Source organism: Diceros bicornis, chromosome 8 (genome assembly GCF_020826845.1).
Source record: "Diceros bicornis minor isolate mBicDic1 chromosome 8, mDicBic1.mat.cur, whole genome shotgun sequence".
NCBI lineage: Eukaryota > Metazoa > Chordata > Mammalia > Perissodactyla > Rhinocerotidae > Diceros > Diceros bicornis.
In genome coordinates this window covers 80,922,667-80,939,969 of record NC_080747.1, presented here as the reverse complement: position 1 = coordinate 80,939,969, position 17,303 = coordinate 80,922,667, and the positions used below count along the sequence as shown (strand labels likewise).

General features: G+C 35.0%; 1 protein-coding gene across 7 annotated transcripts in view; it reads left to right on the top strand.

Moving 5' to 3' along the window:
• Positions 1 to 17,303, top strand: part of STPG2 (sperm tail PG-rich repeat containing 2) — a 238,992-nt gene that overhangs the window by 173,173 nt on the left and 48,516 nt on the right. The window lies entirely within an intron of this gene.

The following is a 17,303-nucleotide window of genomic DNA, read 5'->3' as shown; positions in this document are numbered from 1 at the left end:
TTAGGATGAACTAATTTAAAGCAAGTACAAATGCAATGATAGCTAAATTAATATAGCTGTGCATGTCTAGGAAATCATAGAAATTAGATTAATTGGGTGAGAGCAATTCAGGAATGGACTTATTTTTTCTGAGAAATTAGTTGACTGAATCTAAGAGATGGGGTCAAAATTAGCATCAGGTTCTATGAGATTTTTTGTAGCTGTAAGTTCAAAAGACAGTTTACAATCATCTAGTAGTGTTCTTGACGTGTAAGAGAGTCTGATAATTGTTAAATAAATGTGTTGTTTTCATAGATCATTTCTTCATCTTGAGGAATTTTAGGGTTGTGTTGTGTCTCTCAAGTGAGTCATTATCGTACACACCTTAGGATCTACCGTGAAGTATGTCATAAGTAATTTATTACCAATATAAAGCTTTTAAGCTTAGGAATATTTAGAATGAATTCATAGTTATTTGTATCACAATATTATAGCTACTAGAAAAAAACAATGCAAATCTCTGAAGGTGCCTGTAGGAAATGCACATGTAAATGTAATACTTTATGTTTATAGTGAAAAAAGATGGTGGAGATCTGCTTTATAGGAAGAAGAGTTGCTGTATCGATTGCTTTTACTTAATTTACATTTTTCTCTTTTAACTTTGTCTCTTACTGGATCTGGAAACTCCTTTTTAGAATTGTCTTTTTTTTTTTTTGGCATGAAACACTTGTAATTAAAAGTGTTGGGTGGAACTCTGCGTACCTAGGAAGCAAAAAAGTTTAGTCACATAGAATACTTTGGTTTTTGAATCCCTCCTGCAAATGAGAATACCCTTCAAACATGTGGGTGTATAACATGTATCTAGTGAAAAATCTAAATTATTGATCTCAGATCAAAATTGATCTCAAAGTTATGAAATAATGGAATTAATTTTATAATTTTCACCTCAAATAAAAACATTAGAAAATTCACCTCTTACATATTTAAAATTTATGTATAGAGATATGCTGCAATCTTGAAGGAGGGCATATGGTTTAATTTTCAGCATTTACATAAAAGTTTCACATAAAATATTAAAATACCCAAACTCCTGGTTTCATATGAAAGATCATAGGTATACATCTCTCTTCCTGTTACAAGATCCCAATGAAATAATTAAAAAAACCCAAAACTACAACATAAGCTTTAGTTAAATATAAAAAGGCAAAGAGATTGAAAATATAAAAAGTGGAGGCTAGACACAAGCCAAACATTTGTTTATAGGCATTCCAGAAGCAGAATGCTGACATAATAGTTGGGAGTATTTGATATAAAAAACAGTAAGTTATCCTGAGCTGAATAAAGATATAAGTCTTCACTTAGAAGAGCTCAGCAAAATACTGAGGAGGATGAATTTTTGAGATATATATTCTTTTCACATTCTTTTGCATTTTCAGAAGACTAGATTTATTTCTAAATACCCTTGAAGCCTCCACGGAGAAAAGTAACTGGGTCACCTACAAATGGATGAGAAACATACTGATATCAAGACTTTTTCAGCAGCATTAGCAACATGTCAGAGCTAGGAGATGATGAATAATAATTTTGGATATGAAATACTGCCTCTACCCAAAATTTCGATTAAATGAATCCAAAAAATAATCTCATGACACTCAAGAGCTCAGGTTTAGTACCTCTTTTTCCTCATATGTGAAGATGCTCCAGCAAAATAAAAAAAGGAAAACAAGAGGAAGGCGACATAAACATAAAGAAGAATAGAAATTGAGCATTTCCTGGATGAAGTAAAGAAAAGTGAAAACACATTAACAAAGAAGACATTTTTAGCTCATGCGTGGGACATTCTTCAAGAGTTAGAAGTTTAGTGACAGAATTTCATTTACTTCTCTATGTGTTTGGCCACAGTACTTGGTTCAATAGGGAATAATCATGATATTCTAAATTCTGTCTTAATATTGATTAATTTTAAATCAATCTATACAAATTACAGAGGACTTAATTATAATATAAAAATTATAAATATTACAAGCCTTAATATCAATAACGAAATAATCAAGAGATCAAGTTTGAGAGGCAGTAAAATGTGCCAAATTTCTTATTTCATAGTGCAAAGTTAACAGACGTTATCAAAAATTGTCAAATTACTGTATAAGTCCTTATATTAAATTTGTAATGGTAAATACAAAAAAAAATAACCCTAAGAATCTCAATTACTGTTAAAAGGAATTATTTCTGAGAATGGAACCAGGGAGAGGCCAAAGAGGACAATTTTACTGTTTATTTTAGACTCTTGTATATGATTTGATTTTTACTTATGATGTGAAGATATTATTTTAAAATAAAAATAGTACTTGTGAATTAATGAGTGTGCATTTGGAATGGCATTATGACATACTGGTGCTTGGACTGATCCATTCTCTGCAAACAACCAAAATTCTTGATAAAATAGAAACAAAACATATTCGTGAATGCTTTCAAGTCTTAGAAAGAAATAAGGAGTACAGAGGCTAAATGCTGAATTAAGGAGGAACCCAGAGGGGCAAGTCGAGTGCTGAAGCTAACTTTCACTCTGAGGACATTTGCCAAACCAGATGACATTGAGTGTTCATTTTTATAGCCTCAGAGGCCTCCAGGGAATGAAACAAAGCCTACCACTCTGTCACAGTGCGTAGTCTCAAAGAAGATTCACTAATACAGTTAAAACTCCAAAGGACAACCTATGCAAGTTAGGAGTGAAATGCAAATTAATTTACCCTTCCTACCACCAGAGGATTTAAAGGAAGATGGCCTGTGTGGAACTTTCTGGTTTTGAATGTGTGTTAGGGGAATCACCCCTGGGAATCTGTTACATTTCACCTTCGTTTAATGAGGTGAATTGTTAAAAAACACAAAATACCTGTTTGTTACAGATATTAATGAAATTAATTTCATTAATAAAAAGGAAAGCTAATGCTTATATAGTGCTTGTCCTATGCCAGGCACCATTCCAAATGTATATTAACTCATTTGAGTACTATAATTATTATCATCTTTAAAACTGAAGAAACTGAAGCAAAGAGTTTAAAGTTTAAATGGCAGAGTCAGAATTCAAACCGAGGCAGTCCAGCAACAGAGTCCACTCTTAAGGATCTTTCTGTGCTGCTGTCCTCTGGCTTGAGGAATTAGACTTGACTAAAATAAACATGACAGTATAATAAATGATTTTTAGGATTTAAAACAAAAGAGATATGACTGTAAATATCTCAGACATTATTATAAGGTATAAAACCTTTTTTTTAAAATAAAAAATGCAACTTCTGGTTAGCAGAAACTGATAGAGGATTCAGCATCATAGACAATATTAAGTTAATAACTTTCCTCTCATTATTGGGAAACTAAAAATTAATTAACTAATGACTATTTAGTGGGAAAGTCATTGGAAGAATTTGATATACTTTCTTAGGTCAATTCATGGCTCAGAGAGGGGCATCATTTGGCTGGTGATAACTGGTATCAAAAAATATCACAAAACATACTAACATTTTCTAAAAATTAACAAATGACTTGAAATTTTTAGAATTATTTGGCAAACAGTTCGCACTACAACCTTTATCCTTGATAAACAGTTTTATAATACATAGAGTTGAGAATGAAGGGAATTTTAAAAATAAATTTTGATTTATATGTTTATGTATTAATTTTTATTAATTTGAGTTGTTAAATATTTTGAGTATCATCCCTGAATAGGTTAAAGCCTAAGAGAAAAAGCTTTGGAATCAGAGAAAGGTTTTTCTGATCTCTGCTCCACCTTCTAGATGTGTGAGCTTAGGCAATGCTGCACACTCCGCTTCAGCAGCCTGGCTTTCGCGAGTTTGGATTGCGAGCGCGGACCTGCACACGGCTTATCAAGCCATGCTGTGGCACGGGTCCCACAAGTAGAGGAAGATGGGCACAGATGTTAGCTCAGGGCCAATATTCCTCAGCCAAAAAAAAAAAAGAGGGTAATAAATTAAATAGGGATAACCTGATAGGGTCATAGTAGGAACTAAGCATTTTATTGCTTCCAACACTTATTTTCTTGTGTTACTCATTGTAAGCTATAAGTAAATCAGCTATAAAAACTGTAAATGGCAGGGTTATGCCTCAAAGCCAAGTCAATCCTGTACCAAATCTTGTGTTCTCTTTTTGTCATTCCATAGTATTAATGAAGGGCATATACTGAAATATGGTAATGTCTTTTCTTTTTTTCACACTTCCTTGTGAGTGACATTCACTTTCTTGATCCAGAGGCAGCCTTTGTCTTGTATCATATTGCTATTTCAGGAATGCAAAGAGACAGAAGGAGTGAATGTTCAGCTTTTAACTTTGGAAACATCTTTGAAGCTCATTTCAGGGACGGTAGTTATGGGGGCCATGGTTTTATAATGGACCTTTAAAAAGAAAGAAAAGTGTTTTCTCATTTCCACTTTCCTTTAAATATTCTAGAACTAGAGGTTGGATAAGAGGTTCAACTTTTGTATTAATTAGCTATTTCAGAATAATAAGCAAACTCAAAATTTTAGTAGCATACAGCAAAAAACATTTATTACTTACTCGCAAGTTTGCAGGTCAGCTGGGGAAGTTTCCTTCAGGCTGCGGTTCGCTGGGGAAACTGATTCGTGCTGCCATTTCACTGGTGTAACTTTTGGGACCAGTGGGACAGCCAGGGCATGTTTTTTTCATGGTGATGGCAAAAACATAGGAATATTACTGTAAGAAAGAAAATAGGAAAATTGCAGGATAAGAGAAGTTTCCTGCTACAGTGAATGAGAAGCTCTTCCTGAATTAAAAGGGCTGAAAAGGATAGAGAAAGGTAGCAGAGCAAGGGAGTTGAGGTTTGAGTGTGAGGCCTGTTCTGTGCTCTCCCACATTGTGGGTGAACTCTGGTAAGATTGGGGGTTGGATAGTAGTGGTGGGATGAACAGAGACTTGGCTTAAGAAATCCCAGAGATGATAAAGTATGAATTCTACTTCATACCTAAAAGCCTGGGAGGGTGTTAAGAGTAACACCTTCCTTCTCCCATACTGGATGGCTGCTGCAGATAGAAAAGTTATAATAGTTTATTTAGGCAGAAAAGACCTACAGCAGTCAAGGTCTAGTCAGGAGACAGAACTGCATTAGTTAATTTGAGATAAATAATATAAGGAATTGTGGACATTGAAGAACTGAAAAGGCCAAGAGGGAACACTGAAGTCTTGTGAAAGTAGTAACACGGGCAGTGCCACCACCCTTAGACCTTGAGAAACAAAGAGAATAATTAAACCTTGAAAAGCTTGGAGAGACCTTTTGTCGCCCCTCTGAAGTGGGGGCACAGCTCAGCTGGTGCTAGTGTCTCAGGAGCTCAAACGAAATATTTCTGGGGCCTGGGACACAGACCCTTGGATCTTGAAGATAGTGAAAATATATTAGAAATGAATTTCAGCCGAACTATTTCATAAGAATCAAAGTTATTCGGACTAAAAATGATATTCTATTGCCCGCAGTCTTTCTTTACTTGTAATTTATCACTGGAATATTTATAGAAAGTTCTTAGATTTTTGCATAGTTTTTAGAGTTTATTTTGTTGGTTGGTTAGTTTGCTTGTCGATAGCCTATCATTCACCCAACCATTGGTGGAGGAGAGCACATTAAAATGAATTTTCTTACTGCAGGCACATCAATGCAAGTAAAGGATTTTAGGCAAATGATTTCTGACACGCTGAAGAGTGAATTGGTCACAGAGCAATTATATACTTCCTGTACTTCCATTACATTTTTAAAAAATTTAACTTTATTTATTTATTTATTTATTTGTGAGGAAGATCAGCCCTGAGCTAACATCCGTGCTAATCCTCCTCTTTTTGCTGAGGAAGACTGGCTCTGAGCCAACATCTATTGTCAATCCTCCTTTTTTTTTTTCCCCAAAGCCCCAGTAGATAGTTGTATGTTGTAGTTGCACATCCTTCTAGTTGCTGTATGTGGGATGTGGCCTCAGCATGGCCGGACAAGCAGTGTGTCGGTGCACGCCGGGATCCGAACCCCGGGCCGCCAGTAGCGGAGCGTGCTCACTTAACCGCTAAGCCACAGGGCCGGCCCTCCATTACATTTTAAAGTCTCTATAAATTTTTCATTTAATTGTCCAAGTTCATTAGTTCAGAACATGGGTTTGATATGCAAACAGCAAGAACAAGTGCTGCTGGATGCCATTTTCATCAAAGCAGAGAAACAATAGTGAAACATATTCAACTGCTGAGCAAGATACATGGTGATAAGCCAGATTCTAGCAGCCAGCTTTTTGGCTGGGTGTGATGCCTGTCAGTACTTACACTGATTGTGAGAAGAATACAATTCTGCAGTTTTATATTAGTTATTTTTAATTACCCTACGTAAATCTCAGAAGTAAATAATAACTTGATGAAGAAGTGATTTTATCTTTACTCTTTGATAAAAAAATTTTTACACTTTCATGTGTTTTGAAAATGAAATCTCTCCTAACTTTGAAGGTGCCATGTTCATTTAAAATGAACAACAGCAAAATGACATATATTCTACGTAATCTCTGAAACTTAAATTATGCTACATTTGTGGCATCCATCCCAATCTGATTTCTACATTTTATATCAACCTGTCATTGTCTGTAGCTTATGTGGGGATTAAAAGAGAGAAAATATGATAAAAGTGATAAGGAGATGATTAATCAAGACTTTAACTCCATTATTTAAGTCCTTGATGCCAACATGACTACATATGCAAACTCACATAGGGTATAATGATGGCATTAGTATCGTCAAAAACTCTTTATAATAAATTCATGACTAATGAAACATGACATTTGGAAATTGATTTCAAATGTCTAATTATCTTACTTAGGATGTATACGTATTCATGAGGAGTAAACCTTGTTTCAGTATATTTAAATGTTTAAGAATTCATGTCTCTTTTCAAAGTTACCTTCACTGATGAAGAAAGCTATCGCCTGCAATGCTGGATTCATGTACAGAAATCTGATCTCACTGACGTGGTTAACACAGTCATCTTTTGACCTATTCAGAACATTAAATTTTTGAGTATCTGGTCATCATTATATACAAAAGTATGTACTAATGGTCCTTCTGTTGGCATTTTTAGGGGTAAACAATAGTTCCATTGTATTATTACCAGTGTCTAAGGGAAAAGGCATTTTTCCATCACATAAATTTAAAATGTAGTTACTAAGTAACATTATATCAGTATCCTCACAAGTACATGGGGAACAAATATAGAAAACTCTAACAGGTTCATGTAAGTTAAAATGACATTGGTAGAAAAATAGAAAAAGAGGAGAAAGGAAAAAGGCCAGAGATGTGAGGAGAAGTATAAAGAAGAGAGATAATGGGAAAAGTACTCATGCTGTAACGTTTGAGAGAGTACAGAGTGACATAAGAAAAAACTAAAGCAGAAGGATGTTGGAAAAATTGCAACTAGATTCAGTTGCTACAATGGGAAGCAACTGCTGCTTCTTGGATGAAGAAGCAGATCCACAGAAAGAAATCTCTTCTTCCACTAGCCTTGCAAACATCTACCACCTCCTCTTGGCCGAGCCCAACAGAGAGCCATCTGACAAAGCACAAATGTGTTTTTCAGATTCCCAGGTTTAGAGCTGGGACAGTAGCTTAAAATCTGGTACATTTCACCCCTTTGACTACTTAGCATCCATAGATATCTTTCTATTAATATTTGAACTTTCACATAATATTCCAAATAACTCTATGTTTCTACATAATATGATAAAACCATCTTTTGTATAATGAAAGTTTTCTCACTCTGCAAAATGAGGAGACACAAGTTTCCAACAGTGATTATCTTCATCTCTGGGCAAATTTAGTCATAGTCCATCTAAATATTTTGCTATCGAAATACTGTTATAAGTTTTTAATTTACAGTTGTTAATTGTTACCTAAATACTAAATCATATATTATTAATTTCTTATAAAACTTTTAGAAAATAAAAAGGAGAAGAAGGAAGCTGAAAATTGTTAATGCAGGTGCATGCGCACACACACTCACACACACACACAAATAGCTGCCACAGTCCTTATTTCTTAACTGCTCCAAGGCTGTAGATACTATTTCTGACTTCTTTCTTCTATCATCCTCTCCATGTTCCTTTGCCCTCAATCAAGATGTTAGCTGTTCAAGGTTTTTTTGTCTGATGGATGACCAAAACTTCATTTTTGAAGAATGAATTCTCAGTGATCTTTCCTTTTTTTGGTTGATGTAATTTTCCATCAATTCTTAATATTGGAGATAGAAATATTAAGAGGAATCCCAGAGAATGTCCTGACACAGTTTTTCCTGCCCTCACCGTGTAGCAGCAACTCAGATTCCACTTGTTAATTGTGACAAATCACCCCAGTCAGTGACCTCTACTTTGTTTTAGTGGCATGAGTAGCCCAAAATGCTAGTGACAATCTTAGCTTTCAATTCTGCAGAATCGAAGTTATGTGTCTAAGTGGAAGTGTTCTTCTCTTGGGAATCAAGACTTATAAACAAGTAGAGTCAAAGTTATGGAGACAAGAGGCAAAAATTTTGTGAATGTGTTGTTAGGTGAAATAATGAGAAGAGGTACATGATATATATTGCATTATGTGCTTGAACCATGTCCTCTCAAGGTCTTGTCTCTTGACTGGCACCATAATTGAGTTTTCAGCAGGCCCTTCTGTTTTTCTTTTAGGTCCACTGCTTTTAAATGATGAGGGTGTGTTAGACCTAGTGAATTCTATGAGCACAAGCCTTTGCTATGTTTATTTTCCTTGATCAGAAATAATGTTGTCTAGAATACCATAACAGTAAATAAGCCATTCTGTAAGTCCAAGGAGGGCAGTGTTGGCAAAGGAATTATTGGCAGGGAAGATGAATGAGGTCCTTTCTTGTAATCACCATTTTTAGGTTTTGGAGTCAAGGTTATGCTAGGTTCTTAAAAGAGAGTGTTCTTTTTTCCCCTATTTTCTTGAAGAGTTTATTTATTTTTTGCAAGATTGAGTTATTCTTCCTTAAATGTTTATAAGAATTTACTGTTAGAGCCTTCTGGACCTGAGATTTTATTTGTGGGAAGGTTTTTAAGAAAGGATTCAGTTCCTTTATCTATTCACTGTGTGTTTCTGATGCTTTGTCATCTGTGGCCTTGTTGACCCTGGAGAGACTGCCCCTTCCAGGGTTAGCCAATTACTAGAGATAGCAAATGACTCTTATGCAGATATGCTTTTCCTATGCAAACTAACCAATCCAGAGCTCACACCACCAACCACCTCCTCTACAGGGCTTTTACACTCGGGGCTACTCTTCTCCTGCTATAATCACCCCAGGGCCAGGTTCCAGATAACTAAGGACAGCCTCCTATGCCCCAGAGCCTGCTGAAATTATTTGAACTGGCCAATCCTAAGCCTCCATACCCTGCATCACTTGTTCCTTCTTGTGGAAACCACCGTAAAGGCTCTCACCCATATTTTTCCCCCACTTCTGCCTCCTGACCAACCATGGTCCTTTCCTGTATGGCCCCCTGTGGTGTGGCATGCTCCCTCCACTTGAGATGTGTGAATACAACAAGCTCTCTTTTCATTGGCAATTGTCTTCTGATCTATTGGCCTTTACATACCTAAATAGTAATAAAACCTACATTTTAAACACCTTAATAGATATTAGACTATTTATATTTTATATTTCTTCTGTTGTCTACTTTTATTAATTCAACTTTTAGAGAAATATATCCATTTCTTCCAAATTGTCAAATATATTTGCTTAAAGTTAATCATAATATTCTCTTCTTTTTTTTTTGTCTGTAAGATCCATAGTGATGCCTCTTCCTTTCCCTCTGATATTGGTAATTTGTGTTTTCCCTCTCTTCCTCCCTTTCTCCCTCCCTTCCTTCCTTTCTTTTTCCTGTAATCAGTTTTACTAGGGATTTATCAATATTTATATATATATTTTAAACTTTTGACTGTTGATTTTCTCTATTATATGTTTATATTCTATTTCATTGATTATCTTTATAATTTCTTCCTTTGCACTTTCCTTAGGTTTGATTTTTGTTCTTTTTCTAATTTCTTGAAATGGAAGCTAAGTCAATGATTTTCAGCTTCTCTTCTTTTTGATTATATTTATTTTTAAAGCAATAACTTTCTGCATACACTGCTTTAGCTGTATTCCACACATTTTGTTATATTTTTAAAACTTTTCCCTTAGTTTCAAATAATCTCTAATTCACATTTTATTCTTCTTTGACCTGTTTAGAAGAGTACTGTTTAATTTCCATGAGGTTGGCTTTTTTCCTAATTATCTGTTATTGATTTCAAGTTTACTTCCCTTATGGAAATAGAATATACTCAATTATTTCGATCTGCTAAAAATTTAAAGGTTTTCTTTATGGATCGGTATGTGATCCATTTTTTGCATGTATGTGAAAGGAATGACCCATCATCACTTTGTGATATCTGTAGAGTTTATTTTAATGCATTGAAATATTCTTAAAAAAAATTTTTTTTTTTATCATTATTTTTTTTGCTGAGGAAGAGTGTCCCTGGGCTAACATCTGTTGCCAATCTTCCTCTTTTTGCTTGAGGAAGATTGTCCCTGAGCTAACATCCATGCCAGTCTTCCTCTATTTTGTATGTGGGATGCTGCCACAGCGTGGCTTGATGAGTGGTGTGGAGGTCTGCGCACGGGATCCAAACCTGCAAACCCCAGGCTGCTGAAGTGGAGCATGCAAACTGTGCCACTGGGCTGGCCCCCACATTGAAATATTCCTGACAATACACGCTATTCCATCTGCTGGCTTTCTCAATATCGTGAGATAGCATTCATCAGGAGCTACAGATTAACCTTTATTTGGAACATCCAGATTATCTCTGAAAATTGTTTTTAAGTGTTTAGAAATCTATTTTTATGAACCAATATATGAATTTTTATTTTTAGTAGGAAAGTTACTTTGACAGAAAAGATGGGCTATTTTATAAGAGAAGTTCAGTAATTTTTCTTTCTCACTCTTCTAATAAGACTTTTATGAATATCATTACTCAAGAATGTCTTTTTTAAAATCTTAATTTCACTTTGGACTACTCTGTCATACATTTATTTAAGAATATTGTCATGAAGTTGGTTTTTACTTTCTTTATATATGCATATCTTAACTTTTCACAGATTATTTATTTCTTAAAGGTGGAGATTCTATCTTCCTCGTTGTCCTTCCTGTTTTGGTATCATGTTAGCTATATAGTAGCTACATAGTAGGTCCTCGGTATATACTTTACATTTAGGGAAGAGTATAAATCAGAGGCTACTTTTATTCCCATAAGCAGTACCTACCTCAAAGGAAGAATAGATGTAATTATGAAATATTTAGTGAGCCTAAAAAAGAGGTGAAATCCTTGTCAAATTGATATATAATCTAAAAGAAACACTTGATACTGTCTACAGGAAAATTTAGAGAGTGGGTTTATCTTTTACATTATACCTTGCTCCTAGTCTAGTTGTGTTTTTATGCCTAGAGTTTCTGAGATCCAAGGCTGTTTGAGGTTATTCCTATCCTCTGTATCAGTGTAGCTTGCTAGATGTATCTTTACATGAATATGAATATACTTTTTAAATCTTAAATTTATTGTATTTATTTAAAATGCTGTCATGTATATTATTTTAATTTTTCATCATTAATGTTTTGTATTTTTCTTAGCCAGATGAGGTAAGTCATGCTCTTACATAAAAATGGAAAACATGAAAGTCATTGTTTGCCAGTGTTGGATCTGTGTTCAGATTTTCTCAGTTTGTTCTCCTATTTCCAAAATGCTTTCCTGACCTAACACTTTATTTCCCTGGTGACCTATACTATCTATACTTTCTTTAGGTTAGTTCAGTGTGCTAATTCTTTTTCATAGTGATGGTGAGTCACCGTTACAGTGGTTCTAACTGGGCTTCAGAGAATCCTCAGATTAGTTGTGTTTGCCTTAAAAGTGAGTTCTAGGAATATAGGATGAGCATTCACTTAACTTGAGATAAGAATTCACTCTCAGATAAAGATTACTCTGAAGACAACTCTAGAGAGGGAGGTTTTCTTGCTTGTTAGTATCAAGTATTGTGTATATCCAGTTGAGATATATCATTTTAAAGAATTGGTTATCTTGCATGTGTAGATCTAGATCTCATAACAGCTATAAATTTTGGAAATTTTATTTTTAGTACTTGCTCTAAAAGTATAGTTTTGATTTGAGCTTGAACATCCTCAGGATTTGCAATTATAATTTTATGTTCTTTTTGATTAAGATAAACACTCAAAATCAGGAAGCAAACTAAAAATTACATGATTGTAAATGCTAAAATTTGTCTTCAACTTGCTCATTTAAATTTGCCTATTAAATTTAAAATATTCACACTTAAATTTCAAATTTAGCATGAGATTGTATAGAAAAATTTGGGGTTTATGTGTGCACTAGAAGTTTTAATATTTGTAACCCATTAATTCTGTCTGAAATTTGTTACATTTAAAAACATGATGATGCTCCTATATTGAATGAGGGTTTTATTATTTAATTCCTAATGTGTCCATGTATGGTCCAATATTAATGAACTTTGGGAATATTAAACACTTGGAATTACCTGTTATCATGCACTGTAATCTTAATTGAGCATTTGAAGCTATATTCCTGTCATTACACCATCAAGGAGTAGAAGCTGTTCTATAGTTCAAGGACGCTGTAGGTCGTTAATGTCTACAGCCCGTCCTCTCCCTTGACCTTAGACATATGTCCAGCTGCCTATCTGACATCTCCACTTGGATTTATAATTGGTATTTTTAATTTTAATGCATCCAACCCCAATTAATTCTTGTAACTTCTTCATTTGCTCTAATTCCAGACGAATGGCATTTAAGTATTGTAAAACCCAACTCAATTGATGAACTTAGGCACAGAAAGTTTTTGAAGGAAGTAAACTTTGAGCTGGTTCTTTATTTAGTGGATTGAGAGAGATGAAGGAAAAAAACACATTTGTTAACTTCCCAGGACAGCTATTTATCCTTTTTCATTTCCTATTCCTGTTTCTGTCATGATTATTTGGATTTTCCATGAAGCTTAAATTGCACAAATTCCCTCCAGGTTGAAGCTTATTTTTAACATCCTTGTAAGATATCTATTGTGTTGTCAGCATTTTTGGAAGGTACATACCAGTGATTTATTTTGCTAGAAGAGTTAATAATAAGCCATTAGCTCCTTCAAGCTTTATCATAAAGGTGCCTCTTTCCTCTTTAGAATTGTATTATTGGATCATTATTGTAACTAGATTTCTCTATTTGCTAGTAAATCCAAAATTACATGCCAACAGTTAGGCCAGTGTTTCTCAGCCCTGGCTTAAAAAGCTTCTTAGAATCAGTTAGAGAGTTTTAAAAAAATGCCAATGCCAAGTCCCCACCCCTGGATTTTATGAATTAATTATTGTGAGGTAGGGCCCAAGTATGCATAGTTTTTAAAGCTCTCAGAGAATGTTAAGACAAGTGCATATTGAAAACTGAGTTAGAATATCCTATAATTTACACTACATTTTACTCAATGTTTGCCCTCACTTACTTTCTCATTAGTTTAATTTCAAGCACTTGATCATTTATTCATTCATTCAGGCATTCAACATATACTTATTGAGGGTCTACCATGAGTAATTCTAGATGCTAGGAACATAAATGTGGACAAGTTAAGGCGTAGAAAATCTTTGCCCTTATGGAACTAATATTTTATTTTATTTATTTATTTATTTATTATTATTATTTTTTTAAAGATTTTATTTATTCATTTTTTCCCCCCAAAGCCCCAGTAGATAGCTGTATGTCACAGGTTCACATCCTTCTAGTTGCTGCACGTGGGACCCGGCCCCGCGTTGGACGGAGAAGCGGTGCCCTGGGGCGCGCCGGGGATCCGAACCCGGGCCACCAGCATCAGAGCGCGCGCACTTAACCGCCAAGCCACGGAGCCGGCCCATGGAACTAATATTTTAGTGCAGAGGGGAATCCTTAATTCTTTAGCGCAGAGGGGACCATAAGTAAAAAAATTAAATAAACACAATTTTTTTGTCGGTGTTATGAATCAGGAAGAAAATAAACAGGGTGCTGTGAAAGGGAGGAATGACAAAGATATGGGGCGAGTTGATACTCCCAGAAGTTTTCTCTGATAAGATGACATTTGAGGGCCGGTCTGGTGGCTTAGCGGTTAAGTGCGTGCACTCCGCTGCTGGCGGCCCGGATTCGGAACCCCAGGCGCGCACTGAGGCACCGCTTTTCCGGCCATGCTGAGGCCGCGTCCCACATACAGCAACTAGAAGGATGTGCAACTATGACATACAATTATCTACTGGGGCTTTGGGGGAAAAAAGGAGGAGGATTGGCAATAGATGTTAGCTCAGAGCCAGTCTTCCTCAGCAAAAAGAGGAGGATTAGCATGGATGTTAGCTCAGGGCTGATCTTCCTCACAGGAAAAAAAAAAAAAAGATGACATTTGAGTTGAGATCTAAAGAATGAGAAGAAGTCAAGGTGGAGGCTAAGGAAGGTTGATCCAGACAGAAAGAGTGTATAGCACCAGAGCCCTGAAAATACTTGATGTGTGACGAACAGAAAGGAAACCAGATGGATGGTTTTCAGATGAGAAAAGTCAGTTCTTATTTGCATTGATGTTCCCTCAAAGGTAATGTATTATTTCTCTGATCAATTTTAAGATTTTTTTTCTGTCTTTAGTTTCAGGAATTGATTATGATGTATCTGGGTATAGATTTACTTGGGTTTATCTTATTTGAGGTTCTTGAATCTGTAGGTTTATATCTTTTGTCAAATGTGGGAATTTTTAGCCATTATTCCTTCAAATATATGTATATTTTATATATATATATATATATATATATATATATATTATCCCTGCACTCTTTCTTCTCTCCTTTTGAGGCTCTGATATAAATGTTAGAACTTTTGGTATTTTCCCACAGATATCTAAGTCACTGTTAATTCTCTTTAAATCTGTTTTCTCTCTGTTGTTCTGAATGGATAATTTCTGTTGATCTATCTTTGAGTTCACTGATTCTTTCCTTTGTCATCTCTGTTCTGCCATTTAGCTCATCCAGTGAGGTTTTAAAAATTTGTTATTGTATTTTTCATTCTAAAATTATTATTTAGTTTTTCTTTGTATGATTTAGATTTTTGCTAAGAGTTTCTGATTTTCCATTTATTGTAAGAATGTTATAATTGCTTGTTGGTACTTTTGTATATTTGCTTTCAAATCCTTGTCAAATAATTCCAGCATCTGTTTCATTTTGATCTTGTCATCTGTTGATTGTCCTTTCTCATTTGAGTTTAGATTTTCCGTTTCCTTGGTATGATGAGTAATTTTGGATTATGTCTTGGACATTTTTGGTATTATGTTATGAAATTCTGGTTTCTACTTAAATCTACTATTTTAGCAGACAGTCAACTTATTTGGGTTTAGAGCACACATCCTGGACCACTTTTGTGGGCTGTGATTCAAATGTCAATTTAGTATTTAAAATCTTTGCAGTGCTATTCTGTTCTGCCTTGTTTGTGTGCTACCCAGTGGCTAATTTGAAACCTGGAAAGTGTTCTACATGATATTTCAGTTCTTAGAGCTTTTGCTTTGTTGATTTGGTTTCATCCATGAGCCGCCTGGGGGTGTACCCAGGACTTCACACACAGATTTAAACAGTTCCTTTCTTCAGCTCCCTCTTTTCTGTAATCTGTCCCCTCCTGCCACTCTCTACCTGGGAGGAGGTGACATGCTGCCTTTTTGTTGTCATTTACTTAATACAGGGTGGGATTGAGTGACGAGGCTCTGGCCTGTAGTTTCTGCTGCACCGGGTGGGGAGCGGGAGAGGTAGTACCTCTTTAGTGCCACATGTAGATGGTCCACAGTGCTCTGTCCCACAGTCTCCACAACCCCTGGGGAAGGGGCAGGGTGTGGATTCTTTTGTGGTGTTTCTATGGAGCAGCATCAAGTCCTGCAGGGATTTCTTCTTCCTGGTTCTTTGGCTAGACAGAAAAGGCTTTTTTTTTTCTGTGTCAGTTGGCATTTCCAGGGTATGGGCTGCTCTTGTGTCTATGCTAGGATGTATAGCAGAAAAAAAAATTTTAGGGAATTAACTGTCAGATCTTCCCTTGAGTTCCAAGGCTCTTAGACAGTCTACTTTATTTTCTCCACCTTTCAGGGTCTTCTTATAGCTTTATTTGATCCAGAGTTTTAGTTGTAATTTGCAGGGTGGAATGTGCTTATTTATTTTGTCTGAAACTGAAAGCCCCCTATTTAGTTTTCACAGTTTTCAGATAGTGCTCTAGTATTCTGTATAGGGTTTTAAGGTGGAGTCAGTGGGAGAGGCAAGGAGGATTGTGCTTTCTCTGTCTGAACTGGAGCTAAAACTCCTGTATTTGATTTTTTTTTTAGTGCTAAGGTACAAGTATCTTTTAAAAAAATTTTATTTTTTAATTATTTGTTCTAGTATTTAGAAATGCATTATTGCACGTTGACCTTATATTCAGTGATCTTGCCAAATTCACTTATTTATTCTAATAGTTTATAGGTAGTTTAATTCAGATTATTTATGTACAAAACTATATAATCTATGGAAAATGACTTTGCAATCCATATGCATTTTATGATGATGATGATAATCATGTTTTAGTGTATTGGCACCGGCACCAGTAGAATGTTGAATAAAATTAGTGAGACTGAACATCTGGGAGAACATTTCAATATTTCCCTATATTGTATAATATGAACAGTAATTAAAAAATAATCTTTATTATTTAAAGAAATCCTCTTCTCTTTCTTTTTTTTTTTTAAATTTTTTGTTTATTGCAGTAACATAGGTTTATAACATTGTAAAAATTTCAGGTATACATCATTATACTTCTATTTCTGCATAGATTACATCATGTTCACCACCAAAATACTAATTACAACCCATCACCACACACATGTACCGAATTATCCCTTTCACCCTCCTCCCTCCCCCCTTCCCCTCTGGTAACCACCAATCCAATCTCTGTCCTCTTCTATTTCTAGTTCGCTAAGAGTTTATATTGGGAATATGTATTAAATATTATTAAATATTTTTTACATCTATTGGGATATTTGTTATTTTTCTTCTTTATTCTCTTCATGTAGTAAATTACAGTGATTGCTTTTTCAATATGAATCCATTTTTGCATATATTGAATAACCCCATCTATTCATCATGTAGTATCCTCTTTATATGTTACAGCACTTTACTTGCTGATATTTTATTTAGGACTTTTTGTTTCTATGTTCATGGGATAGAT